The following is a 13,580-nucleotide window of genomic DNA, read 5'->3' on the forward strand; positions in this document are numbered from 1 at the left end:
GTTAGTAGTAGCTGGTAGTCTAGTCAACGTTAGTAGTAGCTGGTAGTCTAGTCAACGTTAGTAGTAGCTGGTAGTCTAGTCAACGTTAGTAGTAGCTGGTAGTCTAGTCAACGTTAGTAGTAGCTGGTAGACTAGTCGACGTTAGTAGTATCTAGTAGTCTAGTCAACGTTAGTAGTAGCTGGTAGACTAGTCAAGGATGCATCAATGCAATATTGGAACACAACATTTTTTTACATACCAATGGAACAAAAGAAAACCTTGAATTTGTAGGTTTAAATATCCCTCTAGTGGCCCGGGGGTTGACCTGTTTAGTGGCCGGGGTTGACCTGTTTAGTGGCCGGGGGTTGACCTGTTTAGTGGCCGGGGTTGACCTGTTTAGTGGCCGGGGTTGACCTGTTTAGTGGCCGGGGGTTGACCTGTTTAGTGGCCGGGGGTTGACCTGTTTAGTGGCTGGGGTTGACCTTTTTAGTGGCCGGGGTTGACCTGTTTAGTGGCCGGGGGTTGACCTGTTTAGTGGCCGGGGGTTGACCTGTTTAGTGGCCGGGGTTGACCTGTTTAGTGGCTGGGGTTGACCTGTTTAGTGGCCGGGGGTTGACCTGTTTAGTGGCCAGGGTTGACCTGTTTAGTGCCCGGGGGTTGACCTGTTTAGTGGCCGGGGTTGACCTGTTTAGTGGCCGGGGTTGACCTGTTTAGTGGCCGGGGTTGACCTGTTTAGTGGCCGGGGGTTGACCTGTTTAGTGGCTGGAGTTGACCTGTTTAGTGGCCGGGGTTGACCTGTTTAGTGGCCGGGGTTGACCTGTTTAGTGGCCGGGGTTGACCTGTTTAGTGCCCGGGGGTTGACCTGTTTAGTGCCCGGGGTTGACCTGTTTAGTGCCCGGGGTTGACCTGTTTAGTGGCCGGGGTTGACCTGTTTAGTGGCCGGGGTTGACCTTTTTAGTGGCCGGGGTTGACCTGTTTAGTGCCCGGGGGTTGACCTGTTTAGTGGCCGGGGTTGACCTGTTTAGTGGCCGGGGGTTGACCTGTTTTAAGAAATATAACGTGTCAGTCAGAACATCAGGAGAGGTCTTCTGATTGGGTGAGTGGATGGCTGGAAGGTTGATAATATAACGTGTCAGTCAGAACATCAGGAGAGGTCTTCTGATTGGGTGAGTGGATGGCTGGAAGGTTGATAATATAACGTGTCAGTCAGAACATCAGGAGAGGTCTTCTGATTGGGTGAGTGGATGGCTGGAAGGTTGATAACACAACGTGTCAGTCAGAACATCAGGAGAGGTCTTCTGATTGGGTGAGTGGATGGCTGGAAGGTTGCTAATACAACGTGTCAGTCAGAACATCAGGAGAGGTCTTCTGATTGGGTGAGTGGATGGCTGGAAGGTTGATAATACAACGTGTCAGTCAGAACATCAGGAGAGGTCTTCTGATTGGGTGAGTGGATGGCTGGAAGGTTGATAACACAACGTGTCAGTCAGAACATCAGGAGAGGTCTTCTGATTGGGTGAATGGATGGCTGGAAGGTTGATAACACAACGTGTCAGTCAACATCAGGAGAGGTCTTCTGATTGGGTGAGTGGATGGCTGGAAGGTTGATAACACAACGTGTCAGTCAGAACATCAGGAGAGGTCTTCTGATTGGGTGAATGGATGGCTGGAAGGTTGATAACACAACGTGTCATCCTGAATAACAGTCACTTAGATCAGGGTTTCCCAAACTCGGTCATGGGGCCCAACCTGGGTGCAAGTTTTGGTTTTTGTCCTAGCACTACACAGCTGATTTCAAATAATCAAAGCTTGATGATGAGTTGGTTATTTGAATCAGCTATCTGATGCTAGGGCAAAAACTAAAACACATGGGTGCCCCAGGACGGAGTTTGGGAACCCTGATTTAGATCATATCACCTCAGGATCGCACACTCTTCCTTCTCTCTTCCATGGCAGTCGTAAAAGAAACACAGACGGACAAGTAGATGCGCAATGGATTATGGTCATTGTAGTTAATTATCGTGTTTTATGCGCTAAACTATGTAGAATATCGGCCTGTTGGAAACTACAACTCCCTTACTACATCACACAGTTCAGGCTGGATCTAATTTATTTATAGAGAAACTGTGCAATGTGCACATTGAAGTCACAGAAAAAAAAGGAACAAAATGGAATTGAAATAATTGAAACAACATTGGTCAGTTGTTTAAAAAACGAAAAATAACCAACATTTTGGTTAATCACTCAGCACTAAGTTCTTGAACAGAATTTTTGGTATCATCCGGTTGGTGGGTGTGGCTTCTTTTTGCACGTCTCAATATAATAACATTATATAATTAAATAAATAAATCTACTTTTTGTCTGAAAAATAAAATAAACGTTTCCCTCGACTGCGTTACCCACTCCAGTCAGCAGATGGCGATGTGTGCATCTTTCAGGCGATGTTACCAGTGTGACGTATAATTTAGTGGACGGCACGTTTTTTCAGCCACAACAGCTCGTCAGTCACCTCCGTAGCTTTCTAGCCAATATAGCCGAAACATTCAAGTTCTTTAGACACTTTCTGTATATATTAGCCACTGTGTTTTAAACCATGAGCTCACTAAACTACTCCCCCGCTTCTAAAGAGGGGGTCTGCTGGACGGAGAAAGAAGCCCTGGGGCTGAACATTGTCGTGAAAGAGGAGAAGGAAGAGGAGGATGTTACAATGCAAAAACAAGTAGAGGGTGAAGCTGTTACCGTGAAAGAAGAAGAGAAAGATGTTACAGTAAAAGAAGAGGAAGACGTGTTCAGAGTGAAAGAGGAGGAGGATGTTACAGTGAAAGAAGAGGAGGACGCAGTTTTTGGATTGGGAGAGATTACTGTCACATTGGAGGAAGAAGAGACAGGAGATCTGATTAACAACAGTGAGTAATATCTTAACAGGGGCGCAAATTCAGCAGTTGTTGAACCGATGTGTGGTTTTAAAGGGCCATTCTAATGAAGGTCTACACTTTAATAGGTTGTTAAATCTACACTACCTTTGTAAACATCTGAATATCTCTTTCTGTAGTGCTTTGCTCTGTGTCTATGCTTGACATCACATAAAAGCAAAAAATGACTTGTGTGTGACTTAAAATGATGAAGTGGACAGAATCAAGACAAAGAAGGATCATTTTGATCTGGATTAAATGTATTTAAAATAAACTGATCAGGTTATTTAACCAATAAAGCATGAAAACCTGTGGATTATTGTACCGTGGATTATTGTAACACATGACTAAAGGCTGTTCTTAGAGTGTTATTCACAATAATCCATGGGTTGAGTAATTTTTCTTCTGAGAGCTTTTATCAAACATGATTAATAAGATTGACAACATGTTTTCTGTATACCAGATGATATCGTCTAAAAGCACCAACATTCCCAATGTTGACAAAATGACACTTTCTGTCAAACAGTAACACTTCATATTTTATTAACGTTTTGTAACACAAGTAAATGGTTTAAATTCCCCCAAATAAGCATATTTTAACATGTAACTCGAGGCCCTTCTCCCCGATTGCTCAGTTTGGCAATTTCCGGCAGCCAGATCTAGGAAGAGTCTTGGTTCAAACTTCTTCCATTTAAGAATGATGGAGGCCACTGTGTTCTTGGGGACCTTCAATGCTGCAAAAATGTGTTGGTACCCTTCTCCAGATCTGTGCCTCGACACAATCCTGTCTCGGAGCTCTACGGACAATTCCTTCGACTTCATGCCTTGGTTTTTGCTATGACATGCACTGTCAACTGTGGGACCTTAAATAGACAGGTGTGTGCCTTTCCAAATCATGTCCAATCAATTGAATTTACCACAGGTGGACTCCAATCAAGTTTTAGAAACTTCTCAAAGATGATCAATGGAAACAGGATGCACCTGAGCTCAATTAAGAGTATCGTATCAAAGGGTCTGAATACTTATGTAAATAAGGTATTTCAGTTTATTTTTAATACATTTTCCCCAACAAAAAAAATAACCCTGTTCTCTTTGTCATTATGGGGTATTGTGTGTAGATCGATGAGGAGAAAAATGTATTTAATCAGTTTTAGAATAAGGCTGTAACGTAACAAAATGTGGAAAAAGGGAAGGAGGGTCTGAATACTTTCCGAATGCACTATATATAGCTGTCCTAGCCTACGTCTTTCAGGTAATACATTCAATGCAGTGTTATCCTTATATTTAGCTAATTAATGATTGGTTTATGCATAATAAGCTTCTGGCCTCTGTCTCTTGCGCAATACTCAAGCACCTGTGCTCCGCTGGCCTCTCCGTAAAAAACAATCTTTAGCTCTTGGAGTCACGCAGGAAAAGCTAGCCAAAAATAGCTTGCTAGAGTTAATGTTTATTTTTTTTAGCATTTCTTATACCAATAGATTATTGGAAGAGGGAGGCAAGCTCTTTTTTTACTGAATGTTGCACTGAACAGAAAATATGAACGCAACATGTAAAGTGTTGGTCCCATGTTTCATGAGCTGAAATAAAAGATCCCATAAATGTAACATGCGGCCCAAAAAAAATTGGTGCACACATTTTTTTTTAATCCCTGTTAGTGAGCATCTCTCTTTTTGCCAAGATAATCCAGCCACCTGACATGTGTGGCACATCAAGAAGCTGATTAAACAGCATTATCATTACACAGGTGCACCTTGTGCTGGGGACAATAAAAGGTCACTCTAAAATGTGCAGTTTTGTCACACAACACAATGCCACAGATGTCTCAAGTTTTGAGGGAGTGTGCAATTGGCATGCTGACTGCAGGAATGACCACCAGAGCTGTTGCCAGATAATTTAATGTTAATATCTCTACCATAAGCCGCCTCCAATGTCGTTTTAGATAATTTTGCAGTACGTCCAACTGGCCTCACAACCGCAGACCACATGTAGGCGTTGTGTGGGCGAGCGGTTTGCTGATGTCAACGTTGTGAACAGAGTGCCCCATGGTGGGGGTTATGGTATGGGCAGGCATAAGCTACGGACAACAAACACAATTGCATTTTATCGATGGCAATTTGAACGCACAGAGATACTGTGACGAGATCCTGAGGCCCATTGTTGTGACATTCATCTACAGCCATCACCTTCATGTTTCAACATGATAATGCACGGCCCCCATGTTGCAATGATCTGTACACAATTCCTGGAAGCTGAAAATGTCCCAGTTCTTCCATGGCCTACATACTCACAAGACACGTCACCCATTGAGCATGTTTGGAATGCTCTGGAACAATGTGAACGACAGAGTGTTCCAGTTCCCGCAAATTTTCTGCAACTTTGCACAGCCATTGAAGAGGAGTGGGACAACCTTCCACAGGCCACAATCAACAGCCTGATCAACTCTATGTGAAGGAGATGTGTCGCGCTGCATGAGGCAAGTGGTGGTCATACCAGATACTGACTGGTTTTCTGATCCACGCCCCTACAACAGATGCATATCTCTATTCCCAGTCATGTGAAATCCATAGATTAGGGCCTAATTTATTTATTTCAATTGACTGATTTCCTTATATGAACTGTAACTCAGTAAAACCTTTGAAATTGTGCATGTTGCATTTATATTTTTGTTCAGTATAGATGTATTTGTTTGTTTGACCAGTTTTTCTGTTGATATTTCTTTGTATGATATAATAAGATATTGATAATAGTGCTGATGCTTGATTTTCATCAGGCTGGCTCAGAAAAAAGTTGCTGTCTCATCCGGTCACGTTCATTACCTGTGGCAGGGCGGAGATCACGTTTCAAAATGTCAACATTGTTGCTGTAGTGGCTTCAAAACAACGTCCCAATATTCTAATCAGCCACTTCCTTTAGACACCTTTACAAGGACTGTTTCAACATGCTTCCGTGTGTCCAAGAAAAGGCCTAAGATATATTTTCTTGGTTGAACAGAAATCACATTTGTTATACAGTGGGGGGAAAAAAGTATTTAGTCAGCCACCAATTGTGCAAGTTCTCCCACTTAAAAAGATGAGAGAGGCCTGTAATTTTCATCATAGGTACACGTCAACTATGACAGACAAAATGAGAAATTTTTTTTCCAGAAAATGACATTGTAGGATTTTTTAATGAATTTATTTGCAAATTATGGTGGAAAATAAGTATTTGGTCAATAACAAAAGTTTCTCAATACTTTGTTATATACCCTTTGTTGGCAATGACACAGGTCAAACGTTTTCTGTAAGTCTTCACAAGGTTTTCACACACTGTTGCTGGTATTTTGGCCCATTCCTCCATGCAGATCTCCTCTAGAGCAGTGATGTTTTGGGGCTGTCGCTGGGCAACACAGACTTTCAACTCCCCTCCAAAGATTTTCTATGGGGTTGAGATCTGGAGACTGGCTAGGCCACTCCAGGACCTTGAAATGCTTCTTACGAAGCCACTCCTTCGTTGCCCGGGCGGTGTGTTTGGGATCATTGTCATGCTGAAAGACCCAGCCACGTTTCATCTTCAATGCCCTTGCTGATGGAAGGAGGTTTTCACTCAAAATCTCACGATACATGGCCCCATTCATTCTTTCCTTTACACGGATCAGTCGTCCTGGTCCCTTTGCAGAAAAACAGCCCCATAGCATGATGTTTCCACCCCCATGCTTCACAGTAGGTATGGTGTTCTTTGGATGCAACTCAGCATTCTTTGTCCTCCAAACACGACGAGTTGAGTTTTTACCAAAAAGTTATATTTTGGTTTCATCTGACCATATGACATTCTCCCAATCCTCTTCTGGATCATCCAAATGCACTCTAGCAAACTTCAGACGGGCCTGGACATGTACTGGCTTTAGCAGGGGGACACGTCTGGCACTGCAGGATTTGAGTCCCTGGAGGCGTAGTGTGTTACTGATGGTAGGCTTTGTTACTTTGGTCCCAGCTCTCTGCAGGTCATTCACTAGGTCCCCCGTGTGGTTCTGGGATTTTTGCTCACCGTTCTTGTGATCATTTTGACCCCACAGGGTGAGATCTTGCGTGGAGCCCCAGATCGATGGAGATTATCAGTGGTCTTGTATGTCTTCCATTTCCTAATAATTGCTCCCACAGTTGATTTCTTCAAACCAAGCTGCTTACCTATTGCAGATTCAGTCTTCCCAGCCTGGTGCAGGTCTACAATTTTGTTTCTGGTGTCCTTTGACAGCTCTTTGGTCTTGGCCAATATGGAGTTTGGAGTGTGACTGTTTGAGGTTGTGGACAGGTGTCTTTTATACTGATAACAAGTTCAAACATGTGCCATTAATACAGGTAACGAGTGGAGGACAGAGGAGCCTCTTAAAGAAGATGTTACAGGTCTGTGAGAGCCAGAAATCTTGCTTGTTTGTAGGTGACCAAATACTTATTTTCCACCATAATTTGCAAATAAATTCATTAAAAATCCTACAATGTGATTTTCTGGATTTTTTTCTCAATTTGTCTGTCATAGTTGATGTGTACCTATGATGAAAATTACAGGCCTCTCTCATCTTTTTAAGTGGGAGAACTTGCACAATTGGTGGCTGACTAAATAATTTTTTCCCCACTGTACTTAAAGGTTTGTCACACAGTTATTTTGTTGTTGAATGGTAAAGGAAGCAATATATCCAGGTAAACATAGACCGGTCCCAGTTGATATTGATGGTAAAACAGGTTCTAATTGATATTGATGGTAAAACAGGTTCTAAATGATATTGATGGTAAAACAAGGTCCAATTGATATTGATGGTAAAACAGGTTCTAATTGATATTGATGGTAAAACAGGTTCCTATTGATGGTAAAACAGGTTCTAATTGATATTGATGGTAAAACAGGTTCTAATTGATATTGATGGTAAAACAGGTTCCAGTTGATATTGATGGTAAAACAGGTTCCAATTGATATTGATGGTAAAACAGGTTCCAATTGATATTGATGGTAAAACAGGTTCCTATTGATGGTAAAACAGGTTCCAATTGATATTGATGGTAAAACAGGTTCCAATTGATATTGATGGTAAAACAGGTTCCAATTGATATTGATGGTAAAACAGGTTCCAATTGATATTGATGGTAAAACAGGTTCCAGTTGATTTTGATGGTAAAACAGGTTCCAGTTGATATTGATGGTAAAACAGGTTCCAGTTGATATTGATGGTAAAACAGGTTCCAGTTGATATTGATGGTAAAACAGGTTCCAATTGATATTGATGGTAAAACAAACTAAAAAAGAAGGGCATTGAAGATGAAACGTGGCTGGTTCTTTCAGCATGACAATGATCCCAAACACACGGGGACCTAGTGAATGACCTGCAGAGAGCTGGGACCAAAGTAACAAAGCCTACCATCAGTAACACATTACGCCGCCAGGGACTCAAATCCTGCAGTGCCAGATGTGTCCCCCTGCTAAAGCCAGTACATGTCCAGGCCCGTCTGAAGTTTGCTAGAGTGCATTTGGATGATCCAGAAGACGATTGGGAGAATGTCATATGGTCAGTTGAAACCAAAATATAACTTTTTGGTAAAAACTCAACTCGTCGTGTTTGGAGGACAAAGAATGCTGAGTTGCATCCAAAGAACACCATACCTACTGTGAAGCATGGGGGTGGAAACATCATGCTTTGGGGCTGTTTTTCTGCAAAGGGACCAGGACGACTGATCCGTGTAAAGGAAAGAATGAATGGGGCCATGTATCGTGAGATTTTGAGTGAAAACCTCCTTCCATCAGCAAGGGCATTGAAGATGAAACGTGGCTGGGTCTTTCAGCATGATAATGATCCCAAACACACCGCCCGGGCAACGAAGGAGTGGCTTCGTAAGAAGCATTTCAAGGTCCTGGAGTAGCCTAGCCAGTCTCCAGATCTCAACCCCATAGAAAATCTTTGGAGGGGAGTTGAAAGTCCGTGTTGCCCAGCGACAGCCCCAAAACATCACTGCTCAAGAGGAGATCTGCATGGAGGAATGGGCCAAAATTCCAGCAACAGTGTGTGAAAACCTTGTGAAGACTTACAGAAAACGTTTGACCTGTGTCATTGCCAACAAAGGGTATATAACAAAGTATTGAGAAACTTTTGTTATTGACCAAATACTTATTTTCCACCATAATTTGCAAATAAATTCATTAAAAATCCTACAATGTCATTTTCTGGATTTTTTTCTCAATTTGTCTGTCATAGTTGACGTGTACCTATGATGAAAATTACAGGCCTCTCTCATCTTTTTAAGAGGGAGAACTTGCACAATTGGTGGCTGACTAAATACTTTTTTTTCCCCACTGTAGGTAGTGGTGTAATAATGTCATATGATGTACTGTTTTATATTTTGTTTTATATGTGATGTAAGTGTTTAATATGTTTGGACCCCAGGAAGAGTAGCTGCTGCCTTGGCAGCAGCTAATGGGGATCCCTAATAAATACAAAATACAAATACCATAACCGCTAACTGCTACACACAGCCTACATTGTTGTCACCATATTAGCTAAAGTAACGTCAGAGTCAACATAACTAGCTACTAGAACTAACGCGTTAATAAACCCGCTACAATCATGCAGTACAGTGTACAGCAAACAGTTTGGCAGTTACACCGGTGGGCCCGGTGGCAATACATTAATAAAACCAAAAGCTGACCATGACTTGGCAGAGTTCCAGTGTTGGATAGCCGTAGCCTTGTGCTTTCAGTACTAGATTCATTCTCTGATCCTTTGATTGGGTGGACAACATGTCAGTTCATGGACGGGGGTGAGAATCACCAGCCTCCTAGCCTCTCTTGTTTGTCCTTCAGCTAGCTGTCCTCCGGCTACACCATGGTGCTACCCTACAGAGTGCTGCTGAGGCTACTGGAGAACCTTCATTGCAAAACAGTGTGTTTTTAATCAGTTATTTGGTGACGTGATTATATTTAGTATAGTTTTATCTAAAAATGATAACTTTTAAAAAAATATTTCACTTTTTTTTTTTCTGAAATTCACTGAGGATGGTCCTCCTCTGAGGAGCCTCGACTAGTAGGAATAATTCAAATGGAACCCAGGGATAATCATGAATAACTAACGGCGATCAACCAATCAGTATCCGGGATCCAAATGTACTGTTTTATAATGAGCGATCTAGTCTAGATTAAACCTCATAGGAAGACAGTTTTATCTTGTGGAGGTTTCACTATATGCTCTGTTTGTCTTTGGCAGGAGAGAGACCAGTCTCTCACACAGACAGCGGGAAGAGTCATGCAGGGAAACCAGACCCAGCGATGTCTAAACCAGCGAGACAACACCACTGCTCCCAGTGTAATAAGAGTTTTAAGTGGTTATGGAAGCTGAAAGAGCATGGGAGAACACACACAGGAGAAAAGCCCTTCCAATGCTCCCAGTGTGGAAAAAGTTATACCCAGTTAGTTAGCCTGAAAAGGCATAAAGGAATGCACTTAGGAGAAAAGCCTTACCACTGCTCTCAGTGTGGAAAGACTTTTACCCAGTTAGGGAACCTGAACAAACATAAGAGAATACACTCTGGAGAGAAGCCTTACCCTTGTTCCCATTGTGGAAAGAACTTTAGGTTGTCAGATAATCTGAAGGAGCATGAGAGGACACACACAGGAGAGAAACCTTACCATTGCTCCCTGTGTGGAAAGGATTTTACCAAGTTAGGGAACCTAAAAGAACACGAGAGGAAACACACAGGAGAAAAGCCTTACCACTGCTCCCAGTGTGGAAAGAGATTTTCAAGATCACCGGACCTTAAAAAGCACGAGAGGACACACACAGGAGAAAAGCCTTACCACTGCTCCCAGTGTGGAAAGAGTTTTACTGATTTAGATAGCCTGACCATACATAAGATAATACACTCTAAAGAGAAGCCTTACCATTGTTCCCAGTGTGGAAAAAGTTTTACCAAGCTTGGGAACTTGAAAAGGCATGAGAACATACACACACAGGGGAGGATAAGCTCACAGTTTGGAAAGAGTTTTAGTCAGGGAACCTAATTGTGCAAAGACATTTTCCCAGACAGAGGACCTGAATTCACATGACAGAATAGACAGGCTGTGTTCTGACTGATGTTTGACTGTTATTTTATGCCACATTAAATCATATTGTTTATATGAAATCTTACTCAAAAATAGGCTTACTTTTGTTTTAGTTTTTTTCCTCTGGAGACATGATCATGTCTAAAATCAAATTATAATTAAAACATTTGTAATTATGGATTTGGGATTGATTGAATTCAACTATAAACCCTTCATGTTCATTATATGATTTGGATATTTTAAAATGTAAATTATTAATTGGATGAATAATGGATCTATAAGCAACCATTTTACATTTAAACAGGTTCTCCAGCACAAAATGTGTATCAGCCAATTAAAATCGTTGATGAACTGAAGTTCCACTACTTTTTTCATACTAAACGCAGCTCAGTACTGGTACACCATGTAGGAGCAGTTTGGACCTACTCAGTACTGGTACACCATGTAGGAGCAGTTTGGACCTACTCAGTACTGGTACACCATGTAGGAGCAGTTTGGACCTACTCAGTATTGGTACACCATGTAGGAGCAGTTTGGACCTACTCAGTACCGGTACACCATGTAGGAGCAGTTTGGACCTACTCTGTACTGGTACACCATGTAGGAGCAGTTTGGACCTACTCAGTACTGGTACACCATGTAGGAGCAGTTTGGACCTACTCAGTACTGGTACACCATGTAGGAGCAGGTTGGACCTACTCAGTACTGGTACACCATGTAGGAGCAGTTTGGACCTACTCAGTACTGGTACACCATGTAGGAGCAGTTTGGACCTAGTTGCCTTATTGGGATATTATCTGTTCGTTTGACTGATTTCCTAAATGCAGATGTGCAGTAGTATGGTTGGTTGTTTTAAATTCTCACTCATTAAAGATATTCACTAATCAACACATGCTTCTCTTTGTACGTCTCAATATAATATTATTTAATGAAATAAATAAAAAAATCTACTTTTTGTCTGGAAAATGAAATAAATATTTCCCTCGACTGCGTTACCCACTCCAGTCAGCAGATGGCGATGTGTGCATCTTTCAGGCGATGTTACCAGTGTGACGTATAATCTAGTGGACGGCACGTTTCTTCAACGACAACAACAGCTCGTCAGTCATCTCCGTAGCTTTCTAGACAATATAGGCGAAACATTCAAGCTCTTTAGACACTTTCTGTATATATTAGCCACTGTGTTTTAAACCCACTTCTGTCGTCTAGTTAGTTATCCCATTTAATTTCATATTTACGGTGTTGTTGGTATTGGTCAGCTAGCTGGCTGGTTAAGTTAGCACTAGCCTAGTTAGCTAACATCCCCGACCATGAGCTCACTAAGCTACTCTCCTCCTGCTAAAGAAGAGGAGGTCTGCTGGACGGAGAAAGAAGCTCTAGTAAAAGAGGAGGAGGAAGAGGAGGATGTTACAATACAAAAACAAGTAGAGGGTGAAGCTGTTACCGTGAAAGAAGAAGAGAAAGACGTTACAGTGAAAGAAGAGGAAGACGCGTTCAGAGTGAAAGAGGAGGAGGATGTTACAGTGAAAGAAGAGGAAGACGCGTTCAGAGTGAAAGAGGAGGAGGATGTTACAGTGAAAAAAGAGGAGACGCGTTCAGAGTGAAAGAAGAGGAGGATGTTACAGTGAAAGAAGAGGAGGATGCCGTTTTTGGATTGGGAGAGATTACTGTCACATTGGAGGAAGAAGAAGAAGAGACGGGAGATCTGATTAACACTAGTAAGTACTGTCTTAAAAACAGGGGCGCAAATTCTGCAGTTGTTGAACCGATGTGTGGTTTTAAAGGGCCATTCTAATGAAGGTCTACACTTTAATAGGTTGTTCTGTAGGAATTGTTACATTTACATTTTAGTCATTTAGCAGACGCTCTTATCCAGAGCGACTTACAGGAGCAATTAGTGTTAAGTGCCTTGCTCAAGGGCACATCGACAGATTTTTCACCTAGTCGGCTCGGGGATTAGAACCAGCGACCTTTCGGTTACTGGCACAACGCTCTTTACCACTAAGCTACCTGCCGCCTTGGGGTAGTGTACGGGTGGGTTTCACGTCCTGTCTCGGTGTAGCAGGAGGACGTGGCTGCTGTCCCCATGTGTGAGGTTACACCTGCCACAACAAGGAGAGGCGTGGGGCTACAAAGAGTGGGGGGTGGCCAACAAAACGTTAATGGATCAAATGCTTCACATTATATATTTCACTACCTTTGTAAACATCTGAATATCTCTTTCTGTAGTGCTTTAATCAATGTCTGTGCTTGACATCACATAAAAGCATAAAACAACTCGTGTGTGACTTCAAATGATGAAGAGAACAAAATCAAGACAAAGAAGGATAATTTTGATCTGGATTAAATGTATTTAAAATAAACTGATCAGGTTATTTAACCAATAAAGCATGAAAACCTGTGGATTATTGTAACACATGACTGAAGGATGTTCTTAGTGTTATTCACAATAATCCATGGGTTGAGTAATTTTTCTTCTGAGAGCTTTTATCAAACATGATTAATAAGATTGACAACATGTTTTCTGTATACCAGAGGATATAGTCTAAAAGCACCAATGTTGACAAAATGACACTTTCTGTCAAACAGTAACACTTTATATTTTATTAACGTTTTGTAACACAAGTAAA

General features: G+C 41.8%; 1 long non-coding RNA gene across 1 annotated transcript; it reads left to right on the forward strand.

Annotated features, from left to right (window-relative positions):
* The first annotated feature begins 2,740 nt into the window (after nucleotides 1-2,740).
* Nucleotides 2,741-11,035, forward strand: LOC121556421. Its single transcript, XR_005998154.2, has 2 exons — nucleotides 2,741-2,886; nucleotides 10,115-11,035. It is a non-coding gene; the product is annotated as an uncharacterized LOC121556421 (long non-coding RNA).
* The last annotated feature ends 2,545 nt before the right edge of the window (nucleotides 11,036-13,580 follow it).

This window comes from Coregonus clupeaformis, unplaced genomic scaffold, assembly GCF_020615455.1.
Source record: "Coregonus clupeaformis isolate EN_2021a unplaced genomic scaffold, ASM2061545v1 scaf2314, whole genome shotgun sequence".
Taxonomy (NCBI): domain Eukaryota; kingdom Metazoa; phylum Chordata; class Actinopteri; order Salmoniformes; family Salmonidae; genus Coregonus; species Coregonus clupeaformis.